Source organism: Amblyomma maculatum, chromosome 11, assembly GCF_055883805.1.
Source record: "Amblyomma maculatum isolate TAMU_Amacu chromosome 11, ASM5588380v1, whole genome shotgun sequence".
NCBI classification, from domain to species: Eukaryota; Metazoa; Arthropoda; class Arachnida; order Ixodida; family Ixodidae; genus Amblyomma; species Amblyomma maculatum.
This window is the reverse complement of record NC_139354.1, coordinates 115,410,462-115,432,079: the sequence shown is the minus strand read 5'-3', so window position 1 is coordinate 115,432,079 and position 21,618 is coordinate 115,410,462. Positions and strand designations below refer to the sequence as shown.

General features: G+C 44.6%; 3 non-coding genes across 3 annotated transcripts; 1 reads left to right on the top strand and 2 right to left on the bottom strand.

Moving 5' to 3' along the window:
• Positions 1-3,870: 3,870 nt before the first annotated feature.
• Positions 3,871-3,943, bottom strand: TRNAA-AGC (transfer RNA alanine (anticodon AGC)). Its single transcript has one exon. It is a non-coding gene; the product is annotated as a tRNA-Ala (tRNA).
• Positions 3,944-11,629: 7,686 nt separating this feature from the next.
• TRNAT-AGU (transfer RNA threonine (anticodon AGU)) lies at positions 11,630-11,704 on the top strand. Its single transcript has one exon. It is a non-coding gene; the product is annotated as a tRNA-Thr (tRNA).
• A 5,461-nt stretch (positions 11,705-17,165) lies between these two features.
• On the bottom strand, positions 17,166-17,257 carry TRNAY-GUA (transfer RNA tyrosine (anticodon GUA)). The gene is given in 2 exon segments: positions 17,166-17,201; positions 17,221-17,257. It is a non-coding gene; the product is annotated as a tRNA-Tyr (tRNA).
• Between the last annotated feature and the right edge of the window lie 4,361 nt (positions 17,258-21,618).

Below are 21,618 nucleotides of genomic sequence, written 5' to 3'. Positions count from 1 at the left end.
AAGGCATTCTTTTTCGGTTGTCCAGTAGTTCGCTTCTTCTTTAGATAGGGTCCTGCTGGCGTAAGCAATTACTTTTTCCACACCATCCTGGCGCTGCACCAGCACCGCACCTAAGCCCACGTTGCTGGCAGTGTAGGAGCGCAGTCATCAAAGTTTGCCAGGACAGGTGGTGTCTGTAAACGCCTCCGCAGCTCAATAAAAGCTTGTTGCTGTTCTTCACCCCAGCTGAAGACAGCGTTGTCTCGCGTCAATGAAAGTAATAGCCAGGCAATTCGTGAAAAGCCAGCAATAAGCCGTCGGTAATAGGCGCAAAGACCCAGGAAACGCCGCAATGTCTTTTTGTCCGTAGGTGTTGGGAACTTGGCGACTGCGGAGAGCTTTTCACGATCAGGCCGGACACTGTCTTGGCTAACGACGTGGCCTAAGGGCTGCAGCTCCGGGTAACCGAAGTGGCACTTCTCCGGTTTTAGGGTGAGGCCCGCAGATCGTATGGCCACAGCTATCAAACGGCGTAGATACCCTTCAAATGTGGCCGAAAACACAATCACGTCGTCAAGATACACCAAGCATGTTTGCCACTTAAGTCCCGAGAGCACAGTGTCCATCATCCTCTGAAATGTTGCTGGTGCCGAGCATAAACCGAACGGAAGGACCTTAAATTCATACAATCCGTCTGGAGTGACGAATGCTGTCTTCTCCCGATCCCTCTCATCTACTTCTACCTGTCAATATCCACTTTTAAAGTCTATTGATGAGAAGTAACGTGCATTTCGTAGGCGATCGAGGGAATCGTCGATGTGATGAAGAGGGTACACGTCTTTTTTTGTCACTTGGTTGAGCTCGCGGTCGTCTATGCAAACTCGTAAGCTGCCGTCCTTCTTTTTAACAAGTACCACTGGGGAAGCCCAGGGGCTCTGTGACGGCTGGATAACGTCGTCTCTAAGCATTTCGACCACCTGGCGTTGAATTACTTCACGTTCTTTCGGAGCCACACGGTAAGGCGTTTGTCGAATCGGGCGAATCGAGTCATCCGTAATGATTTGATGTTTTATCAAGGGCGTTTGGCCGACCCGCGATTCGGAGGCAAAGCAGTCTCGAAATTGATCTATGAGATACAAAAGGCGGTCCCGTTCTGAAGAAGACAAATTTGGACTCACATCGACGATGGTTACGGGCGTCTTGCACATTGGCCCTTCCTGTTGCAGTGAGAAGCAGTGCTGCGCATTTGGGAGGCTGTTGAAAAAGGCCACAGTTGGGCCTTTCGGAATTTGCTGACGCTCGTCGCTGAAGTTTGTCAGCAGCACTTCGGTCTGTCCATCGGTCAAGTTGACTAGCCCCCGAGCTATAGAAACACCTCGGCTTAGTACCAGGGTGACTGCCCTTTCGGCGATTTCATCGCCGGTATGCGCCACGTCGCACTTCACTTGAACAAGAGAGCATGATCGCGGAGGTAATGTCACCGTCTCCTTGGCGACGCGTAAGGGCATCAGTGGTACTTCCCCATAACCAAGGTCTCCATGATTCTTGGTGAAGGCAACGACGCTGTCTCGAATGCTGATTACAGCCCCATGAAGGCGCAGAAAGTCCATGCCCAAGATGAGGTCTTTGCAACAGTCTAGGAGAATAACGCAACTGCCAACAAACACCGCATTTCCTATTCCTATCCTTGCAGTGCACGTCCCTGTCGGTGCCAGTAACTGGCCCCCAGCACTTCTAACTACTGGCCCAGTCCATTCTGTTCTTACTTTACGCAGCGTATCAGCCAGTTTCTGGCTAATAATTGAAAGATCAGCTCCTGTATCAACTAGAGCATGAACCTCCAGCCCGTCAATAGAAACGGCGAGGTCAGCACTAACAACTTCATCCGGGTTGCTCATCTCTTTCGGCATTTGCGGCGGGAGTGCGGCAAGGTCGGCGCTGTCAGCTTCGTCGTCGGGGCTGCTCATCCGGGGCGGCATTTTCGGTGCTAATGTAGGCGGCATTTTCGGTGGTAGTGCGGCAATGTCAATGTTAATGTTAACAGCGGCGTTAGAAGCACAGGTTGTCAGCGGTTGCGGCGGTGGTGAGGGGTTTGGCACTTTTCGACTGGTTGCAACCTCCCCTCGCGAGGTTGCGGCTGTTATTTTCCCCGGTGAGGGCTCGGGGACCCCTGTTCGCTAACGTCAGAAGTGCTACGACGCGTCAGCAAAGGATAACGCTGTGGTGATGGGGAGGAGCGGCGGCGGAAGCCCGGGGATTTGGTTTGCCTGCTGACCGGAGGGTCGTCCTCGATTTGGGCAGAGTCGGCGTTGAAGTGTTGGCGAGCAGAAGCAGGCGGAAAATCTTGCCCCTCTTCGCGGTAGCGGCAGTACCGATACACGTGGCCAGATTGTCCGCAGTAGAAACAGAGTGATCGGCTATCATAACTGCGCCACCTGTCAATGCGGCGTGGTTGAAAGCGCCTGGAAGGCGCCCGCTGAGGTCCATGGAAGAATTGCGTCTCCTGACGGCTCGATGAGCTCGGTGGGGCGTACTCTGGAGGCGGGCGACGAAGGACTGCGGCATAGCTCCAGTGTAGCGGCTCGTGGTAAGGTGCAGGAACGTCGGCCGTGAAGCTGACCGGTTGTTGAGTGTGGTATGGCTCCGAAATATCTGCCGTGTTGTCGACGGGGTGAGAGTGATTACATGGTGCAGACGGTGATAAGGCATACCGAATTTCATTCCTGACGGCTTCCACGACGGCCTGTGATGACTGAGCCTTCGTAGCTGTAATTCGCTGGAGCTCCTCAAGGACAATTTCTCTAATGAGGTCTCGAAGAGTGGTCCTATCGATTGTATTCAACGCCGCCGCAGTCGTCGGAGCACAGTTACGGGTCGGTTGTACTGGCGGCACTGGTCTTATAGGGCTCGCTCTATAGCCGTAGAGTCCTTAACGAACTCTCGCACAGTTTTATGTGGGTTGCGTACAAAGCCGGCAAACACCTGTTCTGTGACATCATGCATGAGATGCCGTAGTTTCCTTGGCTCACTCATATCAGGGTCGGCATGGTGAAAAAGGCGAGCCATGTCTTCCGCAAACATAGCCACGCTCTCATTCGGCTTCAGGATGCGCACTTCAAGCAGGCGCAGCGCATTGTTTCGTCGGTCGGTTCTCGCGAAAGTGTCGACCAGCTGGCAGCGGAAGTCATTCCAAGTGGATAAGCTGGCCTCGTGGTTGTCAAACCACGCTCTATCATTATCCTGAAGATCAAAATAAACATTACAAAGCTTCTGGTCTGCCCTCCACTGGCTGATTTTGGCCACTCACTCAAACTGGTCGAGCCAGTCCTCCCCATCTTCAAACGCTTCCCCGCGAAAGCACTCTGGCACCTTGGTGTTCTGTAGAGTCACCGGCGTATTGTTGGGATGTGCCATGGCTTGGGAGGTCTGAGGAACTTGGGCGTTTGAGGAGTCGTTCGTCAGATGGCTGTACTCCGGCGCTAGGTCTAGAAGGCGGCGGCCAGCACGATGGACAGGCGTGTCGATGTTTGGGATCCGCTGTGGACTGCCGGAAGGAGTCTTATGCATACCCCAGTGCGCTCCACCAGTGTCACGTCTCGGTAGAACGCCAAGGAGGGCCTAGCGATAGATCGTTTGAATGGTCGACAAGAACGAGTCTTGCGTTCAAGCTTCTTTCTTTTCCAGGCTCGCGCTTGTCGTCTCAGATATCATTTTTTGCGTAGTCTTCTATGTGGTAATATATAAAACACCGTATGAAATTAAATACACGACAGGTTTTCCATTTTCAGTGGAAGTAGAACACACCTGTATACAGTGCGATAGAGAGTCTTGAACTGAGAAAAACGCCTTTTTGCCAGACTAGTCATCGAAGATAAAAAAGAAAAATGTCCATGGAGGTGCTGGGTATCGATCCCAGTACCTCTCGCATGCTAAGCGAGCGCTCTACCATCTGAGCTACACCCCCAGACACTTTGAGCATGGTAACAAGACAACGCCAAGAGCGGGAAACAGAGTGGGAAAAAAATGTAGGTCGAACGACTCCGACTGACGAAGATCGGAGAAAGCGGTTGCGACCGGATTCTTGATTAGCTTTCAACGCAATTCATTGAGTGTTTATCATTTCGCTTGTAATTGCGGGAAATTGGACTGAAAGGCGAGTCCTGAATTAAAAACGTCCGATAGGAACTGCGAAAGTTCAGCTTATTAACAGAAATAACGAATGCACAGGGATGTAGTTTCAGGTACTAAATAAAATGTTTAAGGGTTCCAGTCAGTATGGACTAAAACATTTCTTCTACGAGAGCATAATGTATTACTGGGGAAAGGTGGATAAATTAAGTAAACACGTTCGTTTATACCCCACAAGCAAACCAAAATGCAACAAAATTGTGTTAAGAATAACTGCCTCTAGCCTGTGCTATTGTACGAAGCTTCACAGTAGAAATATAGCACTTAATCTGACTCATTCTAACATATTATTCGTAGAAAAAAACGTTTCTTATTTGAAATTTGTACAAAAACTGTTTTGCGGTTGCTTTCAAATGTAAGAATATACGAAACGCTGCCTTTACGTCATGCAGAAAAGAATCATTGTTCCTGTTGTGCATTCTAATACGGCAAAAAAATACCGCACTTTTTATGTACCTTGCAGCTTGAATATGCTTGAAATCAATACTTAACTCGTCTCTTGCCGAAATAATTAGGTAGTTCATTCGGCCATTTGTACAATATGACAGAATGTTTATGGTTCCGTTGCGGTTCCTAATTCTGGAAATATTGTTCGTAAGAAATATTATATGTCAATTTGTTTTGTACAGACGATGAACATTGTTTTTATCACCATCTAGAAAATGTGCTAAATTATATTTCTTTTATCTGTTGGGTAACTGGTTGTCGTTTTTCAGTTTTTTTTCCAATTCATGTATTTGTATCAATGCTGGTTTGAATATTCTGCTAATGTTGTGCATAGCGCGGAATGTATGCACAAAACTACTGCTCAGCTCCGTTCACAAGCATATGCGCTCAGTCCCGAAACAACATCGGTAGACCTTACCAACAATCTAAAGTCAATGAATGTTACCCCCATTTCCTGCCGGCAGCTGAAAACAAGGTACGACTCCTACTCGTCCTTCCATATTGAAGTTGATGAAGAATTCTACAGTAAGCTTGTCGAGCCTTCGATGTGGCAGATGGGCTGCATTTACAAGGACTTTCGTGGGAAGCTTCACGACGACATGCTGCTTTCCTCCGAACTGACGCTAAATCGCAGTGGCCCCTAATTGGGACATCTGTTATCAAAACGCCCGAGGTCTTCGGACTAAGGGATCTGAATTCTTTTCTAGCATTTTGGCCAGTTGTTACACCGCTGTTGTTGTTACCGAAACCTGGTTGTCAAGCGATATCGCTTCCAGTGATTTTTTCCTAATAAATACTCTGTTTCTAGAAGCGACTGCCCTGAAACAGGACCCAAACAAAGAGAAGAGGGATTTCTGATTGCTATTGACAGTTCTCTGCAGTGTGTTCGACGTTGCGATCTGGAAACTGCCGAAGAATATGTGTGGCTTGAGCTCACTTTAAATCGACATACAAAACTTATACTTGCAGCTTTCTTCATTCCTCCGAGTCTACGTGCTCCAGCCTATGATGATGTTCAGCTCTCAATCGTACATCTTATATCTCGTCGTAGCAAACACAAACTTCTCATTTTAGGCGATTTTAATACTCCAGATATGAACTGGAACTCATTTACTTCGCCCCGCCGGGGTGGTGCAGTGGTTACGGCGCTCGACTACTGTGCCCGAGGACGCGGGATCGAATCCCGGCCTCGGCGGCCGCTTTTTCATGGCGGCGAAAAGCAAGGCGCCCGTGTGCTGTGCGATGTCAGTGCACGTTAAAGAACCCCAGTTGGTCGAAGTTTTCGGAGTCCTCCACTCCATAGCCTGAGTCGCTTTCGGACGTTAAACCCCACAAACCAAACCAAACCTTTTACTTCGTCTCACAATAATCATTATATATTAACTAAATGTAGCATGCTACTTGATTTTGTAGCCTTAAATCTTTGCAGCAACACAGTTTCCTTGAAAACTGCTGTTGTAATAGTCTCGATATCTGTCAATCGAATTTAGAAAGTCTTCGAGTCTCGAGTTCCGACATACCGCTTATTCGCTGTGACAAATTTCACCCTCGACTTCTTGCGACTACTTCTGTCTCTGTGGAGCCTGCATCAACCACACGTGCTTTTTTCAATACACGGCATCAGGAAGAAGGTCGAGCTATCGCCGACACAACTAAAACAAATCACTCTTGAATACTTCCATCAGTACCATGCAAATCGTATGCATCGTACACCAACAGTTCAGTGAATGCCGTGAGTTCTTCAGGCTCCACGGTCATACCCGCAATTACTACAGAAAAAAAGGTTAGGGCAATTCACCGCACTTCTTTAACAGCGGCAGAACTAACCGCTCTACGTGTCGCTATTTGGCATATCAGTCAGCAAAGCCCTCAAAGATGGTCTATTTTCACAGATTCAAAAGCAGTCCTACAAGCCTTAAAAGCGGCTCTTCACTGCGGAGCCCATGAGCAACTCGCCGCGGAAATACGACCACTTCATCACTATGCCATACATGGAGGACATGACATCATCTACCAATGGCCTCCAGGACACAGCGGCATAGCGGACAATCTCCGGGCGGACAAGGTCGCACGAACAGCCCACCAAGACGCCGATTGTGTGTTGATTCCATTTTCCAAGGCAGACGTAGCGGGCAGGCTTCGCGCACTTGCGCGGGAACACACGGCCTCCGTGTGGAGTTCTGACCAGTTTGCAAACTGCCGCTTAAAATTCCTGGACCCTGACCTGAAGCTCTGGCTTCCACCTGGCCTACCCCGATGTGAAGAAACTTTGCTGTGCCTTCTGTGGGTTGGTGTAGCATTTACAAAGTATTATTCTATTGTGATAGGTATGGCAAATAGCCCTGCATGTACAAAATGCGGGTGCGACGAGACTAATAGGCCACATTCTTTGTGAGTGCCCCATATACAGCGAGGAAAGACAGTGTCTATGCCGTGAGCTGGAGCGTCTAGATGGACGCCCACTAACTTAAATTAAGATCCTACGTCCCTGGACACGGCGATCGTCTACGGTGAAGGCCTCCCAGGCACTGTTTCGCTTTATGAAAAGCACAGCACTGATCAAAAGGCTATAATTTTTTTATGTTACGTAATATGAGTGTGACGTGATGTGACTGTACTGTCATAACCATCCCTCTCTTACCCACAACATTTATACCCACCTACCCCTTTCTCCCAGTGCAGGGTAGCAAACCAGTTCCTTTACCGGTTAACCTCCCTCCCTTTCCTCCTCATCTTACTCTTGTCTCTGCCTCACCCTCTACTAATAAGGATCGAGCGGGGAATTCGCCCGTTTCGCGTATGCACGTGGTCACTATGTCGGTCTCTTCAATTTCTCCTCTTCTGTCGACTGGTATCTTTTAAATGACATTAGATATGCCGACGGACAAGTCGCTTCACTGAAGTAGTTCTTGATCGTGTGCGTCAGTACATACCTCTGGATACTCCTACTCGTAGGAAGTTTCCTTTCTGGTTTTCCAGAGAACTGAGAACGGCGTTAAAACTTAGGGAACGGGCGCATCGTAAAGCGAAACGTCCCGGGATTGACAATTGGGCAGATGCGTTTCGCCGCTTGCGTCCTCTTTGCAAACGCTTATACAAGCGGGACCACGACTCTTACCTTGAGTCTTCAGAGAGGAGTGCCTCAAACCGTCCTAGTCAGTTCTGGCTGTACGTTAGCAAGCGTTCCATAAATCTGACTCCAGTATCAACTTAGTTGACTCTCAGGGGTCGGAAATTCGGGATGTTGCCGACAGATTTGCCCAACATTTTTCCTCCTTATACAAACCTCCACACTGCGATTCCGTATGCCTCCCATCTGGTGCACTATCTAATTCCTTTCTCTTTGACGAGAAGTTAATAACTGCGACTCTTAAGCGTCTGAGACCATCTTTGTCTCCTGGACCTGATGCAATTCCAGGTGTCATATTAAAAGCCTTCAGTTGTATCTTTGTACCAGTACTGACTGCTATATTTTATAACTTTGTGAAAAATGCTGTTTTTCCTCGCGTGTGGAAAATAGCACGCGTGTTTCCTGTCTTCAAGTCAGGAAAAAAATCTATTGTTTCTAATTATCGTCTGATTTCTCTTCTGTGTGCAACCTCTAAGCTTTTCGATCTAGCTTTGCACAATGTACTTTCATTCCATCTCAAAAATGTCATCATACCTTATCAACATGTCTTCATATCGGGTCGTTCTACGTCAACCAACCTAGTCACGTTTATGGCACATGCGTCTGCAGCAGTCCTTCATTGCGGTCAGGTTGACACTATGTACTGTGATTTAAGCAAAGCTTTCGACGTTGTTACTCATTCATTACTAGGTACTTGAAAAGCGTCTACCCTATGGTGTCGAAGTCTCAATCGTAGCCCTCCTACGTAACTATCTCCTTGATCGCTCCTGCGTTGTCAGTGTCAATGGACAGATCCTGCAACCAGTGGAGTGTTTCAAGGTTCTGTATTAGACCCGCTTCTCTTCTCCGTTTTTATTAATCATGCTTCCTCCGTCGTCAGGAACTCCTCGTTTCCTCTTTATGATGATGATATAAAATTATTCAAGGTCATACATTCCTTTCAAGATTGCTTGTTGTAGCAATCGCACATATCTGTTTTTTCTGACTGCTGTGCGAAGAATCGACTTGCCCTCTATTCTTCCCAAAGTAGGGTTGTCTCATTTACTCGTAAAATGCACAGCTTTCTCTACCATTATTTTGTGAATTTTGGGCTGTTGGATAGGGTTGATGCAATTAACGACCTTGGTGTACTTTTTGACCGCACCCTCAGCTTCTCCTCTCATACTAAACGCATTGCTCAGTGGGCTATCCGGACACTCGGATTCGTCTGCAGACTTTCGAGAGAGTTCCGTATTCCACTTCCATTCCTAAAGCTGTGCCTGTTTATATGCTTGCCGCTTTTGGAGTACACGTCGGTTGTTTGGAGTGGCACTTGTAAATCGAACTAGAACAAGGTTGACAGAGTACAGCAAAAATGTTTACGGATATTTCGATACCGCTTTCCTTGCTCAACTTCCTGCTCTCGCTCCACCAAGAGTACCCCACTGAATCTTCCTTCTCTTAACTGCCGTCGTGTCAGAGTAGATATAAGTTTTCTGTAGAAGCTCCTTCATGGCCACATTATGTGCCCTCAGCTCTTAAAACACATCCTTCGGCGCGTTCCGCGAAAGAGCATGAGGGAATTTAGACAGTTTCAAGTTTCTCCATTTCTTTATTCCCATTCCCCTCTTGATAGAATGCAGATGTTGTTTAACTCTTTTTTGTCTTCACCTTGGCATCTTTCAAAACTGCTGTCTTCATTTATATTGGACGTTCGTAGCTTTGTATTCTAAACTGTATTTGTAACATATAACTACCACTTTCTAGCCTAAGTATTGTATTTAATTCAGACAGTTTCAAGTTTCTCCATTTCTTCATTCCCATTCCCCTCTTGATAGAATGCAGATGTTGTTTAACTCTTTTTTTGTCTTCACCTTGGCATCTTCCAAAGCTGCTGTCTTCATTTATATTGGACGTTCGTAGCTTTGTATTCTAAACTGTATTTGTAACATATAACTTCCACTTTCTAGCCTAAGCATTGTATTTAATTCAGACAGTTTCAAGTTTCTCCATTTCTTCATTCCCATTCCCCTCTTGATAGAATGCAGATGTTGTTTAACTCTTTTTTGTTTACACCTTGGCATCTTCCAAAACTGCTGTCTTCATTTATATTGGACGTTCGTAGCTTTGTATTCTAAACTGTATTTGTAACATATAACTTTCACTTTCTAGCCTAAGTATTGTATATAATTTATTTCACGTTTTGCTTTTTGTCTTGTTCAGTGCTGTTTAAAGTATCTTGTACTACTTTTTATCCGTTTCTTATTTATATTTTAACTTTAAACTTTATTTTCGAATCTTACTGTCCCGCGTTCAATTTTATTTCTTTATTGTATTTCCCTGTATCTCTAGCCTGTGTTTAAAGTACCACGCACTTGTTGCACATGGAATGGTTGTTTATTTTATGTATTTTTCAATTACTTTAATCAATGCCAGTTATTTGTTTTTTTTTCTCTATATATATTGTGGTTATTTTTGTTTTTTGTGATGTGCTCTACAATTCTCTGACTATGTATATAAGACATGCTACTCATTGATTTCTTCCTTTCCGTGGCACTTTTCGGCTCAGTTTCATTTCACGTGTTATTTGTTTCTTCTTTTGTATTCTATCTGTGTAAAACTTGTGTGTGCATTTTCATTTTTTGTGTGCTGCAGCACGAAGATAACATGGTTGTTCCGGCGCACATTAAATAAATAAAGATTGATTGATTATTATTAATATTATTATTAATATTATTATTATCATTATTGTTATTATCATTATTATTATTATTATTATTATTATTATTATTATTATTATTATTATTATTATTATTATTATTATTAACTCGCTCTGTTCATTTACATTGGATGTTCGTAGCGTTGTATTCTAAATAGTACTTTATCACTTAAAACTCCCACTTTCTAGCCTTAAATTGTATTTACTTCACTTTTTGCTTTTTCTCCTGTTCAATGCTGTCTGTATCGTGAACTACTTTTTATCCGTTTCTTACTTATATTTCAACTTTAAACTTTATATTCGAATCTTACTGCCCCTTGTTCAATTTTACTTCTTTATTGTATTATTCTGTATTTCTAGCCTGTGTTTTAAGTACCATGCACTTGTTGCGCCTTGAAGGGTTGTTTATTTTATGTATATTTCTATATTACTATAATCAATGTCAGTTATTTGTTGTTGTTTTTTTTTTCTCTTCTATCTACCGTTCTTTTTTTTTTCTTTATTTCCTGGTGTGCTAAAAAATTCTCTCACTGTGTATATAAGTGATGCTACTCATTGTTTGCTTACTTTCCGTGATACTTTTCGTCTGTTTCATTTCATGTATTATTTATTTATTTTTTTTGTGTTCTCTCTGTGTGTGTAAACATGTTTGTGCTTTTTCTTTTTTGTTTCTTTTTTTTTATTTGTGCTGCAGCACAAAGACCACATGGTTGTTCCTGCGCACATTAAATAAAGATTGATTGATTGATTGATTGATTATTATTATTATTATCGCTATTATAATTCTCCAGCATTTCGGTTTTGAGGTGCCAAAGCGATTATTGTACGCACCAGAACAAACGTCTCCAGGCAATAACGCTTTTGTGAAAACACGTGGTTTGTGAATGTTGAGCGTCCAGACCTAAGCATGAAATGTTTTGTACTGCTACCAGTGTTGGGTGTTAATATTTCATCGCAGTTTCTTGCCGTCAATATCGGGCGATCTAAGTGCATGTCTTCCATATGAAATGAGCTTGCCGTGGAGAGTTTCTACGGTATCTTTCCTGAGTCCTTCCTCTTGTGAAATGTTGCACAGAACCAGTTACATCGTTCGCAAAGACAGTTTTTTCTTTTTGCTTTTCAGATGACATTGAACGCTGCTTGAGAAGGAGCTCGCGAAAATTGGAAATGTTCCCACTTCTTTCGTCGGCGCCCGTGGCTTAGTTGGTTAAAGCGCCTGTCTAGTAAACAGGAGATCGTGAGTTCGAATCTCGCCGGTGCCTCATTGTTCCTCTTTTTGGTATGCAGATGGTGGCTCGCTTTTGCGCTCCTGTGTCGGACTAGCGGTATCAAAACAAGAGAACATATGATTGCTGTACTACCGACTACACGGATGACGTAGAGAGCATCCGTGTAGAGTTCTTTACATCTTTCGTGCCATTCGATATGACAATGAACTTCACTGTTTTGTTCTTGTAGTATATATATAATCTGTTTCTTCTCTAGTAACTCCGACCGCATATCTCTATACCAAGCTCCCCCTGAACAACTTTGTCGTTGGCCGTATGTGGAGGTGATATGGACTGCAGTGCCGACAGCTAGAATGTGTTGCGAGGCGATCCTGTAGCGCTTTCCTCCATTCATCTTTGATGTGAGTCAAGGCCACAGTTGTGCAGTTTTGCTCTGCTAAGAAGAGTGCCGTGCGTACATTCAGGTGTATGCGGGCGAAGTTCTCACGCACCGAAATTCATCCAACGACACTTGCCGAGTCAACAATCAACGTTAGTCCCAAAACGACACCTTTTAGCGCAGAGCGTTGTGGATTCACTAATTATACTGTACCTGAAATAATAAACATCGCTGTATGAAGCGTGCAAAAGTTTGCTGGTACAACTGCAATGTCAATTTTTTTAAATAGAAAACGCTTACTTAATGAGTGGAAAAGTTGCTGTTCCTTTTGTTTTGCACAAGAATATAGAACAAGCTATAGGATATGTTTAGATTGTGCTCACTGCTCAGTAATTTCGAGCTATAATGATGCCAACTGACGAGCGAAAAGAGCAAAGACAAATGAAATTAAATTTACCAAATGCAAAATATTCTCAGCGGAAATGAGGTGCGCGAAGACTGACATGGGTGACGATAGATTAATAATGTTTAAAACATTCAGTACTTATTGATCCAGGGCAAAAGTGCACAGTACATTCCGTCTTCACAATGGATCTTGCGAGATGCTTTTAAAATGCAAGAGAAGGGTCAGAACTGTTTGCCGTGTTTTCAGTTTTGATTACAACTTGTCCATCCATCACAAAACTAACAGGCTTCCTAACTGTCTGCGATGAACTGCTTCAATTAACCTATACTTTAAAATTTATTTTTAGATAAAGGTAAATGTTTTCGCTTAGCTATCACTCCTACTAGCGACTGGGTAGACATAACTTGAACATCAAATATGAAATTGCTTCTGGCAATAATCGCCCGCCTTATCTTCGGTCACGCTACGCTTACTGCATGTTAGAGACCTTAGAATATACACAATATCCATATTTATTTATTTATTTATTTCCAATACCTCAAATACCCCAGGAGTAGGGGGTTTACATGAGGGGTAGGCTTGACGGTATTGTCGAGATTAACAAAAAAAGTTTTCAATGGCGGTTCTGAAATGGCTTGGGTTAGAGTGAGCGACGATGTCAGCGGGAAGATCGTTCCAGTCGATGGCTGTCCTTACAAAAAATGAGTTGAGGTGCGTTGTCGTTCGGGCATGTGGCGGATAAACAGCCAAGGTGTGGCTGATGCGACTGGATGTTCGATGAATCGGCATGATGACTGCTGTGCTAGATGATAAGGCATGATAAAATTTATGAAATAAACAGAGTCTAGATATTTTACGGCGTGCTTGCAAGCTTGGGAGACCGGCATTACCTTTTAGGTTAGTGGCGCTAGTATTACGAGAATAGTCAGAGAAGATAAATCTAGCTGCACGGTTTTGTGTTAATTTAATGGTAGATATCAAGTTTTGAAGATGCGGGTCCCACAATGCGCATGCGTACTCCAATTTGGGCCTTACAAGGGTTACATAAGCTAGATGTTTAACAGAAGAAGGTGCCTGAGCTAGGTTACGCCGAAGAAAGCCAAGTGTGCGGTTAGCATCGTTAGTAACGAATGTAAAGTGAGAATGCCATGTAAGGTCACTGGAAATTGTTACACCCAAATATTTCAAAAAAGATATCGAGGAGACAGTAGCTCCATTTAGTAAGTAGTTGTACATAGAATAGTGTTGGCGTCTGTGGAAGGTAATTAGGGCCGTTTTGTTAACATTTAGGGTCATTAACCAATTTCGACACCATTCCTCGACTTTTGCCAGATCGGCCTGAAGAGCCAAATTATCAGTAGGGTTATGTTTGGGACGGTAAATGACACAGTCATCCGCAAAAAGGCGGATATTAGAAGAAATGGAGTTGGGTAGGTAAATAAAATAAATAAGGAAAAGAAGAGGACCAAGTACGGTACCTTGGGGTACACCGGAGAGAACAGGGGTGAGGCTGGAAGCGTAATCGTTAGCGAGAACAAACTGGGAGCGGTTAGTAAGGAAATCTTCGATCCAATTAAATACAGATGCCTTTAAGTTAATTCTTGACAGTTTTAGTAATAGCCGCTTGTGGGGGACCTTATCAAATGCTTTTTCGAAATCTAAGAAGAGTGCATCAGTAGGAATATTAAGGTCTAAGTTGGAACTAATGTCGTTTAAAAACAGTGCAAGTTGCGTGTCACAAGAAAGGCCTTACTGAAAACCGTGCTGATTGGGATGGAAAAATTTGATGGATGTTAGGAAGTTGACGACATGTGAGTAAATAACGTGTTCCATGATTTTAGAACATACGCTTGTGAGAGAAATGGGGCGAAAAGTGTTACCTGAGCCTATCTTAGGAACTGGAACGATCTTGCCCACTTTCCAGTCTTAGGGGACTGTGCCAGATGATAAAGACTGCTGAAAAATGTGTGTTAGAATTATGCGAGTTATATGCTTGGTGTTCTTCAAAACCTTTGTATTGATGCCGTCAACTCCTGGCGATGATGTGAGCTTCAAAGAGTCGATAATTTTTGCTATGTCATGAGGTGTAAGTGTGATGTCCGTCATGTTCGGATGAGTTAAAATGGGAAAGGGAGGGAGGTTTGCGTTAATCTCTCGAGTGAAAACCGCACTGAATGTACGATTGAGGGCCTCAGCAATGTCGCCATCAGATAAAGGAGTGCCTGACTCGTTAGTTAAGAAGACGCGTGTATTTGAACGTTTTGGGTTAATAATCATCCAGAAGTGTTTAGGGTTGTTGCGGATTAATAAAGGTAGTGTCGATGAAAAGAATAATTGTTTAGACTTTACTAGGAGCGAGCGAAAAAGTTTTAATGTAGAATGATACTTATGCCATGCACGTGGGGTGTTAGTGGATTTTGCCGCTCTGAAGTGTCGTTTTGTTTTGTCTTTTAATCGTTTAAGAAATGATGTAAACCATGGTGATAAAGGACGGTCGCGAATAATCTTCACAGGTATGTACGTTTTGATTAGGTACTGCATATTAGTTTTAAACATTGACCAGTTTACATCAACTGAACGTTCTTTAAACTCAGAAAGGAGTATGTCGCGGAATTCTTCGAGCTCAGTGTTGATAGATATGTAATCACCTTTGTCGTATAATGATATTTTTTTAATTCTAGCGTTCGGACGTTTGCGCATGCAATTAAATGTTCCGTGCATTACTGTGTGGTCGCTAACGGCGTCAAGGTAACTGAGGGAAGAGAGATTATCGGGATGCGATGTTAATATGAGATCAAGTATGTTAGAAACGCGCGCGGTGCTTCTAGTTGGTGAACTGACCATTTGTGATAATCGAAATGTTAAACACGTGTGAACGAAATGACTTTCAATGATTTGCTTCGAGGTTGTAGCTGCGAAATCGGACCAGATAATTGACGGAAAATTGAAGTCACCAAACATGAGGATGGGCGCGTTTGGAAATTGGGACGTTACAGCATGCAGGGCGTCGTGAAACTCGGAAACAAAAGTATTAGTTGTGTCTGGGGGGCGGTAGCAAACACCGATGAATAAATGTGGATGCGCGGCATTGCATTTAATGAAAACAATTTCCAGCGGAGAATTTATTCGGACACGAGTGCACAGCAGTGTGGGATGAGCACCTATAAGGACGCCACCGCCTCTCCGGGCGAAGCAGTCGCATCTAAAAATGTCGAAATCTGGAAAGCAGGATTCAACTTCAGAGTCGTTATTAGATGAATTCAACCAGGTTTCTGTTAGTACTATTAAGTTTGCGTGGGATGTGCTGATAAGGCTGTTTAGTGCATCACTTTTCGGCAGGAGGCTTCGGACGTTAGTAAAAAGAAAAGAGATATGGCCACAGTTCTGAGGTTGAGCTAATGTGGTTTGCTATGGTGAACATTCTAATACTTTCTGGCTTTTATGATCAAACTTATAAGCTTTGTCTCCAATTTTTAGGACATCGTGCCGGAGTTTGTAGGTAGCATTTTGGATTTTGCAAACTGTAGAAGCCGTTTTCGGGCGGAGCGAGTTCGAGGGCAGAAATCTTCGGAGATGCTAACGCCAGATCCCTTGCAGTTTTTGGCAACCCCAAGAACTGACTCCTTATCTTTTAAGTGGGAAAACCTGACGATTACAGGTCTGTTGCTGCCGTCTTGATACTGACCCAGCCTGTGCGCACGTTCGATATCGCGTGGCTGGATAGTGATTTCAAACTGCGTGGAGCAAAATTCAGTGACCTTTTTCTCGGACTGCGCCCATGTTTCGCCTACGGCGTCCGTCAGCCCGAAAAACACCAGATTTTGTCGGCGCGCCCTATCCTTGGCGTCGTCAAGGCGGCTTGTCAAAGCGGCAATCTACTCTGAGTTGCTCGCAGAGAGCTGTTGGACAACGTTGGCACTTTCTTTGATTTGATAAAATGCGTTACATTCGTTTTCAATTTTTGTTAACCTTTCTTGTATATCTGTGAACTTTTTATCGTTCTCTGCAAATTGTACTTTTATGGATCTTATTTCATTTAACAAAGTTGACTGACCAGATTTTATCTCATCGAGGGCTACAATTAGTTCGCGGCAACCTCCAGAAACAGATGATTGTGTAGGAGATGCCTCTCTAGTAGCACTAGAGCGGGTATTGGGACCGGGGTTTTCTTCAATATCACCAGATTGCAATAGTACATTGAAAAGAATGCCACCGCAGTCCAAAGCAATCGCAAACCAACAATGTGGGCTCGGCAGCACTAGCAAGGCACGATGGCTGATCGGCCGCGCAAAACGGGTGGAATGTTTTTTTACCTGCACGAAAAAGACGGGGTCCCAGTGAAGACATGCCATAGCTGAAGTGCTGCCAAGCCCACTGGACTTTGCGGCAACGCAGCATATGAAAGTGTTTTTTGCCGCGAATGCCTCGACACATTTGACACTTCGAGCGCTGCTCGAGTAGAATTAGAAGGAAAAGGCTTGCGACAATACTTATGTTTTTGAGTAAATAGCTTTCATCGGAAATGTATGAGTAAATGGCGTGCGAAGCTTTCATTTCCGTTGCGCAGAAGAATGGTTTTAAAGCTTACACAACACCTGAGTGAGCAATGTTTAAAACGGCGTAATATTTTTTTCCGTTGTGCGCCTGCAATTCCAGAATGGCAAACACTAAAAGATATGCTTGTTCATTTACTCAAATAAAAAAAATTCTCCGTCGAGCCGGATTCGAACCAGCGACCTATGGATGTCGGCAGTGAGAGAACCTCTACAGTCCACCGCTCTACCAACTGAGCTATCGACGGGACGCTCACTTCCCGCCGAGTGGCTTCTGGCAATGTGTTCTTTTTTTTTTCTTTATTTCCTGGCTTTGGTTCATACCATTTCACAAGAACACAACACGAATAACACAAAACAAAGTACATATTGGAAGGTCATCATCAGCCAATGTCAGGCTGGCTTCGTCTCAGTACATTAAAACTCCCGCAACGACAGCAAAGGCTCTACCCTTGAGAGCCATTCGGGAGGTTCAGCAGCCACTTTCTGTATGGCAATAAACCAATTCACACTTTCTCGAAAGTATATTCTAGCGGGTCGAGCATCCCTGTCGCAGTGATAGCCCGCCATTCTGGAGCGCCATATAGAGTGGAGGCCCATGAGCATGATTAAATCATACGGAACGCCATCTTCATTATCAATGCTTAAATACCGGATGCCGTGGGAGTCTAGTGGAAATTCTTTCTTTATCGTACGTTGCAAAACATCCCAGAAATAAACCCCTTCCCAACAATGCAAAAAAACATGGTCTATTGTTTCCGGCTGCTTGCAGATTAAACAGTGCGCCCCCCACGGTAAAAAAAAAACCCTTTCCTCCAAAAACTTCTTTACTGATAATGTTCCGGTGTGTAATTTAAAGAAAAATGTCTTAGCTCCTGGCGACACCTGCATTTTCTTTACTCTCTTCAAGACATCTCTGCCCGGACCTCCACTCTATAAGGTTCTGTACAAGGGTTGTGGCAAAACAATGTCACATAAATCGCGATACAGCTTTTTTCGTTTTACAGTGGACAAATATTCATTAGAAAAACGCACTGAAAGAAATCTTACACTAGCGACGACCTCCCTGTAATAACCAAAAATCCCACCCGTAGCTTCTTCGGTGGAGACAACAAACTCCGGCAGTAGGCGCCGTAGCCTAACTTGGCAGACGGTGCGTAAGAAAGGGTCCGAAGCATCCCGATAAAACAAAAACCAGTTGACCACCTGCCGTAAAAACAGATGGCCGAGTCCCAAACCGCTGTCTTTTACCCGACGGAACAAATTCGTCCTGCTGCAGCGTTCTCATTTACCTGCCCAAACAAAAACGGCGAAAATCCATTGTAACTTCTGTACGTTTACGCGCGAACAACTCAAAACTTGCATTGTGAACCAAAGTTTGCTGATAAAAAAAAGATTGCATACAGTAGCTCTGGCAAAAATCGACATGTTGGCGCCTTTCCACTTCTCGGCTCTCTCCCGTAGTTCGGTCATTCCTTCCTTTATGTAGGCATTCCTTTATGTAGGCATTCAGAACACATTGCCAGGATCTGGCAATGTGTTCTGAATGCCTACATAAAGGAATGCTGTGCGTTTCACTCTCGCTCCACTGTAAACTAGTTCAACCCCAGCATGGCGTCATCGTCCAGTCGAAAGTGGGAATATTTCAGGGGTGTAGCTTCTTTTAGTGATTTGAAAGTCAGTCTGCTGCTCACGGCTGGTCTTTTCTACAACTTCAATATACAAGGCTTTTTTCCTGTTCCTAAAAGCGTGCATTGAACATCGCACTAAAATTGATTCTTTGCATATGAGCGGCATTCAACGGGTAAAGAAAGAGGATGATCTAAAAAGTGGATCCCACTGCGTGCCCTTCTTTTTCTGAAAACGCGAACTTTCTTGTACGCAGCGGCAAACGGAATCAATCGCCGATAGTCGTGAAAGAGTGGAAATGTAATGCGAACAAAGCTTCGTTGTAGAATGCCGCATATGCCTCATCAGTCTTCCTAATACTAATGGGATAGGGTCTCATACGTGAAGAAACTTCAATAAGCGTGTTGGGGTAGTTGGAGGAAACCATATAATTGCCTAAAGGTTTGCTATCTATAAGATAGAGGAGCGGCAGTCTCGGATTAGGAGATCTAAGCACCTGCTGGAATGCATATTATACAACGGCTTTGGTCAGGCGCCGCACGCACCTGGGGTATAAAACTTCGTGATTACATAACCTTGCTACAAAATGTCATCATCAATTGTTGATGTTTTACGATAGGTCATGTTTAGCAGAACTGTACCGTATTGAAAACAAGGACTACAAAAGTTTTTATCTCCGTCTCTTTCGAAATATAACCAGTTGAAAAACACTGAGTATATGTTACAAAATATGCTCCCCAAGAAGGATGCCAGGGCCGCATGGAATGCTCTACGACGACGAGATGACTGCGCCTATAGGTCTGCGAATGTGCTCAAGACACAAAATGGCGCCAAACACAGGAAATTCCCCGTGGTAATTTTCTTTACCCATGGAAGGTTTTTCTAAGCTGGAACTACTGTCGGTCGTTATTGCTGATATGAATTTTCAGCAACTTAATATCACTTCAGCACGAAGTGTTCAGGATTAAAGTATGCCAGTTAATATATCTTTATGCGGAAAATGTATCCATATTGTTTATTATCTAGCATAGAATAAGAGAAAGAAGATTTTTACACGGTATGAAGGAACGCTTAACAAGGGTTTAGAGGCAACCTCAGTTCGCAACCCTTCTTAAGTGCTCTTTTATTCTATCTTGAAAAACGACATATGAGTGGGGAGGGGACTGAGTGAGGACAGGGCGGCCGTGAATGAATGTCTAGCTGCTGCGTCAGTCTGACATAAAATGCACACTGGACAAGCGAGGCACTTACGTCAAAAAACAAAAGCGAGCACCAGAGACGTTATAGAGATTGAAAGGGGGTTACCTTTCCTTCAGGCGTCCTTGGGAACGTCCAAGGTTGCACAACTCTGGCGTCACAATGTGATGCCTCGATATTCTCGTCACCTTGCGCGGGTGTAGCTCAGATGCGAAACGAAGCAAAATGATATTACTCGTGAACAGTGGCAGTGGCACGTCCTTGCGTTCTTTGCCGGTTGTGCTGCTTTCATGAAAAAGCAGGCAGTAAAGGAATAAAATGGAGGTGTAGGTCGGATGTTTTTGCTAGTTCCAGCCACCGGTGTGAAACAAATGTAGAATCATGGGCTCCAAAGGAGCGATGACAGCGGCCTTTGCCAGTGATGAATAAAATGCTCATGTAACGTGAATACCACATTATTTTGCTACAGCTGCCCATCGGACGTATTTGCAACAAAGGTTGTCTTCATGGTAACATGCGAGTGCGACCGTTGAGGTTCGAAGGTTTTTGAGACGGCCAGGCCAAGACTGGTACTCTTTCAGATGTGATGTCATTGGGGGCGTACTAATCAATTCCGTTTGGGAGGTGACCTTCATTAGCGCGGAGGCAATCAAGCGTCAACTTGTTTCATAGGAACTACAAATAGAAGCCCGTCGAAGCATCGTTATTGATCGGGAAGAGCATCAGGTGAGGATAAGGCTGCATTAGATGTTGCATGGCGTGGTAGAAGAAGGCACAAAGACGGACTTCGCAGCTTTAGGTAAAGTTACCGAGGTTACTCGAGAGCGCTGGCGAGTTCAGGCTGTCCTCGAAAATGGGTCAATGACTAGTGTGGCGCTCTTATAGCTAAATACAGGCATGGAAGTGGACGACCTGCTTCAATAGAAACGCGTCACGTGATAAGTAGCCCTCTATCGTTGTGGTACCCGGGAGACCAATGCAATACTTTGACATCCGCTACATGGCCCACATCGGCAGGAAATGCAATGTCCCTCTGTGTTCGCAATGCAGACAGTTCGGGCATGCTGACGCCGACTGCGCGAGTACCTGTGCAGTGGCGACAGGATCCATGGTACGGGCGGAGCCATCAGATCTAATGATGGAAGTGGAAGAGGCTGGGGAAGCTGTCAAGGGTGCCCGAGGATTACAGTGGGTGGAAGGACAGGCAGCAATGAAGGGTTCTTCGCATCCTACAAGAAAAGACGGCGAGGGGCTGAAAGTCCGGATATCCAGCCTACAGCAAGAGCCTCACTTGGGACGGCAGAGAAGTCGTCGAAGGAGAATAAAAGTCTAACGCTAGACGAGTCGTAGACAATAATGGACAGCGTTGCCGTGACGCGAGCGGACAACGACAGCGCATCCCGTGCGTCCTTCGCGACGAAACGCACGCACCTACAGGCCGGGAACGATGGAGACCAGGCTGCTGCACACCTGGCATGGCGACCATCATACGAGCCGCGGAAAAATTTGCGACAGAAAGTAGATCTGCTGGCAAACCGCCACCGCCGAAGTGGTACGATCGTCCACACGTTCTACCAGCGCAAACGGAGGCGGCATTCGCCTTTCTAGGCGCAAGGCTGTAGATGTTTCCGGCCCCTTCTGATTTGTATAATATGATTGCTATCAACAACAATGTTCATCAGATTTGTCCAAGTATGAATTATTTCTTGCTAAGCCATGACGCTCAATCGCACAAAGTGTTCATTGACTCCCATTTGTTTGAGAATTTATGCACAGATGGGAA